The following is an 8,710-nucleotide window of genomic DNA, read 5'->3' as shown; positions in this document are numbered from 1 at the left end:
CAGAAGTTCATAATAGTTCTGTTCCCTTAATGTGGCTCTATATCTTCATAGTCTTAATATTAGGGTAATTCTGTAAAATATTAAAATTTGACTTGTCATGAAAGTAGCCGTTATCATCCTGGATTTTGCTAATATCACTTTGGTGACCTTTCTGTCTGAGAGATCGGAAGTCTTCAGTAAGAAGAATTAGTCTTCTGCTTCCTCTCAAGATCACTCAGGTTGACTTGAGGACTGGACTGTGTGAGGCCTGGAGGACACAAAGGTGAAGGAACAGTGTTCTGTCCCCAAGTCTCTCAGGGATCAGATCCTGACTCCTACCACCAATGGAAGTCACCAGCTTTCCACAGGCATGAATATGGAACCCATACTGAGTTCCTCGAGAAGCCTTCTTTACCACATCAGTGCTTCTTAGAAAAGCTAAAAACAAATCATGCAAAAATAAATAAATAAAGTAAAAACGCATCAGACTCATTAAAGAGTATGTAATAGAAATGCGCTGCTATTTTAAGGTAGCTGTAGCATTTGGTTGCGAATCTAATGACTTTTCGTGTTAGCACATCTGTGTGTATTTATAAGCCCATCTCAGCACAGAAACATGCGTCACAACTGATCCCTGGAAAGGAGTCGAGGTTAGGGTGTGGGGGATGAACATGAACTTCAACTACAAGATGAAGCTTCTTAAAAGGTCAGTGGGGTGGAGAATAGTAATTGTTCCAGCTGAGCAACTCTCCACAATGTATTTTTGATGCAATGACTAATTATTGTGATTATTTTCATCAGCCAAGGCTCCTTTAGAGCCAAACATATTCATTTTCTCTTTTCATCCCTAAAAAGTATTTCAAGCCTTGGAGGAATTCTACCTATACTTAGGAAGCACGCTCTTGGATGCCTCCACAAATGGCGAGATACCTTTCCTCCTCGCCACTCTTCTGTCTGTGACAAAGTATTTCTCTCTTCTTTGTACCTGCTCTAAAAAGCCAACTGGAGCTTAATGAAAACAGTCAGCACTCGACTTGACAATATCCTCACCCACCCTTCGAGGACTCCTGTCAAATAACTGTGCACACAGCCTTGGCCAGTCAGCTATCATTTAGTGTAATGAGCTGACATCATTTCAATAGAAAGAAGTGGTAAGTGTGGAAATAGGAGGGTCTTTTCGAAATTATGTTTAGTCCCTGAGAAATTATTGCCCGCAGTTTCATAGTCTTACATCAAATGAGCATTCATCAAAAGAACTTGCAGAAGAGAGTGGTTTGGGAGCTGACACACCCCCAGGGTGTAGGGATAGGAAGAATGAGAGACTCATAGAATCATTAGATATAAAATATCACTCGTTACCCCATCACCAAAATAATTGCTTAAATTCCTATAATTTCTTAGACTTTTCAGTGGGGCTCCACACATACTCGTGTCTGCTCTTTGTCTACCTGGAGGCGATGCACCTATTGAATTTGAAACCAAATGAGGATAGCTGAAAAACATGCTACTCAAGACATGACCCCTAAAGAACGGTGTAGTTTTCCAAATTGTGAGCCATCTGCATTACCACAAAGACAAACACGAAGATTGAGCCTTTGGGAGCAAAATAAAGAAAAGATGGGGTGTGTGGGGGCTGCTGGGTGGCTCAGTCGGTTGAGCTTCCAACTTCGGCTCAGGTCATGATCTCGCAGTTCGTGAGTTTGAGCCCCGTGTCAGTCTCTGTGCTGACAGCTCAGAGCCTGGAGCCTGCTTTGGATTCTGTGTCTTCCTCTCTCTCTGTGCCTCCCCTGCTCGTGCTCTGTCTCTCTCTGTCTCTCAAAAATAAATAAATGTTAAAAGAAAATTAAAAGAAGAAAAAAAAAAAAAAGAGATCAGGGGCATATCAACCAGATTGGCAGATTCTGTCTCTTTCTATTTCTTCCCCAAATTTTAATTAAGAAAAAAAAAAAAAGCAAACAACTGTCTTGGCCTGTCTGTGCTGTTTGAGCTCATGTTGTGGAATTCATCCACGTTGTTTGAACTCATGGTATTATTGTCTGTTATTCACTCAAGCAAATATGTGATTAATTTTATTTTTCAGGCTTTGAACAAAATCTTTGGCCGTTTAAAATGCCTAATGAGTGAAAGATTTGGGGGACCACCTCTCTTTTCACGTGAATTATTACTGAGAATAATCATGCACCGGAACCAAACTTGGTTTGCCAGAGCCAATGTAAGTACATCTAAACACAATGCGTTCATTTGGGCAACAATTTCAAAATTCAGAACTCCAGAATTTTATAATGTTGGGACAGAGTGGAAAATCAGTAACTGGAAGATGTTAAGCTATCTGCCTATTCAATAAAAATGTGCGAAACTAGACAGAGAATTTATGAGCACAGATTTCAGAAAGTTTGGCCTAAAATGGCACAGGAACCCACTAATATCTCAGAGACGACTTAAATGTCAACATATTTTACACTGTCTTCACTCATAATAGCTCCCCTTATACTCAAATTATGGCTATTTAATGCTTAACAACTTGTAGTTTTGAAATGTCTTCGGTCTTATCTAGCGATATAACAAGGGATCTACCGTTATGAGTTTCCTTGCAGGCATTTAGGAAACAAGCCCCAAATAGAGTCTTCATCTTTGACCGCATAGAATGTCTTCATGGAATGGTTATAGTGGTGATTATTTTTATTTATTGTATTTTCCTGAAAGTGCTTTCAATACATATTTCACATTTCATTACTCCACGTCACAGCGTAGCATCATAAACGGAAACACTTATTATATAGCACGAGCGCTAAATATCTCCATAAAATGGGAAGTCTTTAAATTACACTTTGTGAAGACCTATTTTCCTACGCCTCTCTACATACCACCTTGCATAACTCAATTCTTTTTCATTTTAACAGTAATTTGGCTTTTCATAAAATCTTAAAAGTTGGGAAGTCTGTTAGTTGGAAGGGTTGCGTTCAGCTAAACCAGCCGCAGAAAATTTGACCAACGGTAGCTTCGACAAGGAGGGCATTTACTGGGCCCTGACACCTTCTGTCCATCCTCTTTAGCAAATGGCCTTTGTTTTCATTATCATTGCTGCCCGTTGGGCTTCCCATTTTCGTTGCATGATGGGAGAGAAGGGATGATTGAAGGACAACAGGTGAGAGGCCTTACTGGTAGGCCAGCTGACTCTTTTTTCTTTTTTGTAGAGCTTTAATTCACATTCCATAAAATTCATCCCTTTAAAGTGTATAAATCAGTAGCTTCTAGTATATTCAGAAGGTTGTGCAATCATTAGATTCTAGAATGTTTCCATCATTTCCAGAAGAAACCTGTACCCATTAGCAGCTAGTACCCACTCCCCACCCCTTCCCCACGCCCCTGGCAACCACTATCCCCTTTCTCTCTGCCTCTTCTGGACATTTCATATAAATGGAACCGTACAGTATGTGGCCTTTTGTGAATTATGCTTAGCAGCATATTTTCAAGATTCATCCACTGAAGGGAAGTATCAGGACTCCATTCTCACTTATGATCGAATAATATTCCACTGTATGGATATAACAGAGTGATATGTGGACATTTGGGTTGTTTCCATTGTGAGCTATTATGAATAATGCTGCTATGAATATTTTGTGTACAAGTTTTTATGTCAACTCATGGTAACTCCGCGTTTTAGCTTTTTGAGGACTTGCCGAACTGTTTTCCAAAGTGGCTGCACCATTTTACATTCCCAGCAGCAGCATACAAGGGTTCCAATGAGCCTTTCTCTTTTATTTTTCTTAACGTTTTTTATTTATTTTTGAGAGGGAGAGACAGAGTGTGAGCAGGGGAAGAGCAGAGAGAGAGGGAGACACAGAATCTGAAGCAGGCTCCAGGCTCTGAGCTGTCAGCACAGAGCCTGATGCGGGGCTCGAACCCACGAACTGCAAGATCATGACCTGAGCCAAAGTGAGACACTTAACCGACTGAGCCACCCAGTTTCCCCGAGTCTTTCTCTTTTAAAACCTGTCTCAAAAGCCTCCCTCACACTCCCTTTCTGCAAACGTCTCACTGACCAGAACTGGGTCATGTGGCCCCGCCCATCTTCATCTGAGCGTGGGAAATCGGGCATTCCAGCCTCCACTGTAGAGAAGGAAAAGGAAGTTTGCATCTCTGTCTGCTTTGGAAGTGGTCCCGGTCATCTTTTCTGATAGGAAATCCCCTTTTCAAAACCCCCAACAGAGGGGCATCCCGCCTCTGCTTGGGCACTGCCGGTGATGACTCTTATCTCCAAAGGGAGTCCCCACTCCACATTTGAATGGATCTTATTATTAGCCCTGCTTGTGTACTGAATAACATATCTGATATTTTCTTTTCAGGAAGAATAAAACAAAGGGAATATGGGAATGGAAGTGAAATAGAGTCATTAATAATGCAAATGTGATGTTCCAACTATTATTGCCTAGCTCACAGGAGGGCTCAGTAATTGTCTTCCCCCCCCCCCCAACCCCTACCCCACTCCACCATTCCCTTCTTCTCTCTATAATGGGATGGGTAAGACAATACGTTTTGTTGTTCTGTTAAATTATACATTTCCAGGGCATCAGGGATGGTGTTGTCTAATTGACTTCGGTCCACACCTGCTACAACTTAAAGTGAATGTGAGCATTAATGATTTCTTTTCCTATGGAAGAGAGGGAAGACACCACTCACAGACCTCGCCATTGGATTATAAGCATGCTGGGTGCTTAATGAACTGCTGAATAATATAACACGTCTTTAGTTCTTTGGCTGCCTCATGATTAAACGCTATAAATATTTATGATTTATTACTGATGCTTTGGATAGATTAGACTTTGGAAGGCTCGTGGATCACAGTGATTCTAAAGGAAAATAAGAAAATAAAAACTATATTAAAGCTGTTTATTGACGATGCCGCTCACATGGATTATGCAATTTTTCAGAAGCTGGTGGAGGCACAGCTATTCAGCAGCAATGCCATTTAAATGGTTTCCTTTATCGTTGATAATTTATTTCTCATAAGAATATATTTATAATAAGTGGGGGTTAAAGTTATCACTTTCTACCAAGAACACACTCACCTTTGAAGGTTCTGGTCACGCTGCAAGAACAAAGACTCAGCGTTATGTTGACTGCAAGTGTGTGCCAGCCAGGGACCGATTCCTGGGGCTCTTTCCCCCAAAGTCGGGATACGTGTCTCAGCGAACCAAGGTGTGCAATCTACGCCATCGGCAGCAGCTGCATCTAATGACCCACTTGCAGAACTTTTTGCAAACTACATTTTGCAAACTACGTTTCCGTAGTTCTGCTCTAGACAGTTAGTATCCGAGAATAAGCATTTGCAGAAGGTGCATAGCCATGCTTCGCGGGAAGCTGTGGTGTGGACTCTGAATTCAGATAACCGGATCTGGTTCCTGAGTCCATAGAGCTTCATGGCCCTTAGCCAGTTATACGACCTCTCTGGGCTTCAGTTTCTCCGTGGAGTTATTGTGAAGATTGAATGAAGAAATATATGTGAAGCACTTACTGATAGCAGGTGCTCTGTTAAATGTCAGGTTTATTATCTCCATCAATAAGAATCAGAAGCAAACCTTTTGAATTACAATAATACCTAAGAACAGAGAAGACATCTCTGAACGCTGTACTAGATAGCTTATTGCTCAGATAGGAGGAAAATGTAACATATAAAGAAAAAGAGGAGTGTTAAAATGTTCTTCCTGAAGCTGATTCTGTACCCTAGTGTGTGTATGCAGAAGAAAATGATTGAGTTTGACCTTTTCACATATCTCATTGCATCTTTATATCCATCATTCAAGGTTCTAGTTATTCTATTTAATTTTTTTTAACATTTATTTTTGAGAGACAGAGACAGAGTGTGAGCGGGGGAAGGGAAGAGGGAGAGAGGGAGACACAGATTCCAAAGCAGCCTCCAGGCTCTGAGCTGTCAGCACAGAGCCTGACACGGGACTCGAACCCATGAACCGTGAGATAATGACCTGAGCCAAACTTGGTTGCTTAACCAACTGAGTCACCCAGGAGCCCCTATTCTCTCCATTTTAGTATAAATATGAGGAAGCCACACCCTTGAGAGACGAAACGATTTGCCCAAGAGCCCAAAACTAACTAGGCAACAGAGCCAAGATTTGAACCCAGGTCTTTCAATCAATTTATACACAGAGTGACAGCAGGGATACAGTTTTGTTTTGTTTTGTTGTAAGAAAAGGGAAGACAAGTTCCGGGGTGGGGGAGGGGAGGACCAGAAAAGAGCACCTTTGTATAATTCTCAGTGAAGGTGAAGGATGGGTTCTTCTCGAAAAAGGGTCATCCCAGCCCTCCTGTGGTCCAAATATCCATCACGTGGTTGCAGAGCAGATCTCATTTTTCCTGGGTTTCCCAAACTTCTTTTAAGTATAGAGCTCCACTGATCGTGAGTCACAAAGGCAGGGCGCTCAAACAAAATTACAGCTTCTTTTTACCGGATAGGTGTAGCCTGAGCAGAGCCTAAGAAATCTTTGCATTACAGGCTGAGGTATTATATACTATTACATTTACTCACACCATTTAAGCAGAGGATAAAAATTTCGCAATGTCTAATATGTTAATGCCAACAAAGAAAGCAAAAGACGGCTGGAAATGTGTGACTGACAGCTCAATGCTCTTAGTGAGCTAATGAAGTCTCTCCTGCATGCAAAGCCATCTCGTGTACCAAGGCTGAGGTCAGATATTCGTGGCACTGAGGGAATGTCATCTATTTCCTTATTTGAAAAAGGATTCTTAATACCCCATCATTCCCATATCTCCCTAGTTTTGCCTCAGACCAAAAGGAATTAGATAATCATGTCGCACACTGAGAAGAGAACATTTATAATACCCACGAGAGTAAAACCTTTTCAGAACCGAATGGAAGGCCACTCAGTCTCTCTGAAACATGAAGCCGGAACTGGAGGGAACAAAAAAAGCTAGCAAAACCAACCTGGCTTTGCTATATCATGCTAAAGGGCCCCTGGGTACAAGTTCATAATTGTTCCAAGAGGGGAAGTGTATGGACAAGTAGCATTTATTAAACATTTCGTATCTGTCATATATATCATATATCTCTTTTGCTATATCTATCTAAACACTATATCTGGTTTACTCCTGCAAACAGGACCATGAGGTAGAAAATATCATCCTCATATTAGAGATACAGAAACTGAGGTTTGAAGAAGGCATGGAAATAACTTCAGGTCACACAGACACTAAATGGCACGGTAGGGACTCAAACCCAGGGCCCTCTGTCTATGCCTAGACTCTCTTCAATTTTCGACGTCTCCTTTCTACAACTCTTTTGGAATGTAAAACACCACCCCCCACCTTTTATCACTGAGAAGCATTAATAGTTATGTTTTGCTACATAACAAATTACTAGAAGCATTGCAGTGGCTGAAGGCAACATGCACATTATCTGTGAGTCAGGAACCTGGGCATGACTTAGCTGGACCCTCCGCTTCAAAGTTTCCAGCAAGATTGCAACCAGGGTTTCAGCCAGGGTTGGGGTCTCAGCTGGGGCTTGACTGGGGAAGGGTCTGTGTCCAAGCTCACATAGGTGTTGGCAGCACTCAGTTACTTGCAGGTTGTTGGTCCGAAGGTCTCAACTCCTGAGGGCCTCTATCAACCAGAGGCTGCCCTTAGTTTCTTGCTACATGGGCCTCTCCTGTGGCGGCATACTTGATCAAAGCCACTGAGAGAGAGAGTCTGCTAGCAAGATGGAAGTTACAGTCTTATATAACATAATCACAACGGTGACATTCTAGCACCTTTGCCATATTCTGTTGCTTAGAAGCAAGTCACAGGTCCTGCCCACACTCAAGGGGAGGGGGTTACACAGGGATGTGGAGAATAGGAGGTATGGAGGAGGGGTACATCTTAGAGTCTATCAGCCACAGAAAGGTGTCAGATCTCCCATGGTTTCCTTTCTATCTCCACCGACTCCACAAACTTGTCATAAAGCTCCTTATCCAGAACCACAGAAAGGTTTATAATTTTTAAAAAATATTTTAAAATCCCACCTGCGATGTTTATTTCACACTGGTTGTTAAATATGTTATTATTTATTTCTTGAGACATGGACCTTAATTCTAATTAGTTGCATTATCACCTTGCTTCTAAGAAGCAAGATGAGACCCCAGGGAAGCGTGCATTTAGTGGGATCAGCAGGGTCATGGAAATAAATATACGGCATCAGTTCTAAACCCTGTGTGTGAGCTCTGGCAGGCTTCCAGCCCAGACCCTCCTAGGTCACGCAAAGGTTACCGCTGTGGGCAATGCAAACAGAGAAGTCCTACAGACACGCTCTAGCACAAGGCTTCTGGAGGACTAAGGGTGCAGGCTTACAGTAAATAGAGAACAGAATACATACAATGTGCAATCGGTCATGGCGATTGTAATCATCATTGCTTTTTAGTGTCTCAAACCCGGTTGTACCATTGGAATATAGCCTTCCTGAATTATAGCAGCTTAAAAAAACCTCTTCATCACTATCACCACATACATATGTCTGTGTGTATATATATATATATGTATGCATGACACCCAAAATTTAGCACCATGAATTCTCACTGCTGCTGCGAAACTGTGTTTCTTCTCAACCCTCTTGACGTACACTGCATCCAAAAGAGGCTTTGGAAATCTTCCAGAGCCCAGTTACACTGGGGGGATGCCAACCCACCCATCTTCCGTCTCCCTATAATTTCTTCAATAACTT

The sequence above is a fragment of the Prionailurus bengalensis genome, chromosome C1 (assembly GCF_016509475.1).
Source record: "Prionailurus bengalensis isolate Pbe53 chromosome C1, Fcat_Pben_1.1_paternal_pri, whole genome shotgun sequence".
Lineage (NCBI taxonomy): Eukaryota > Metazoa > Chordata > Mammalia > Carnivora > Felidae > Prionailurus > Prionailurus bengalensis.
The sequence above is the reverse complement of the archived record's forward strand: the minus strand, read 5'-3'. Positions refer to the sequence as shown.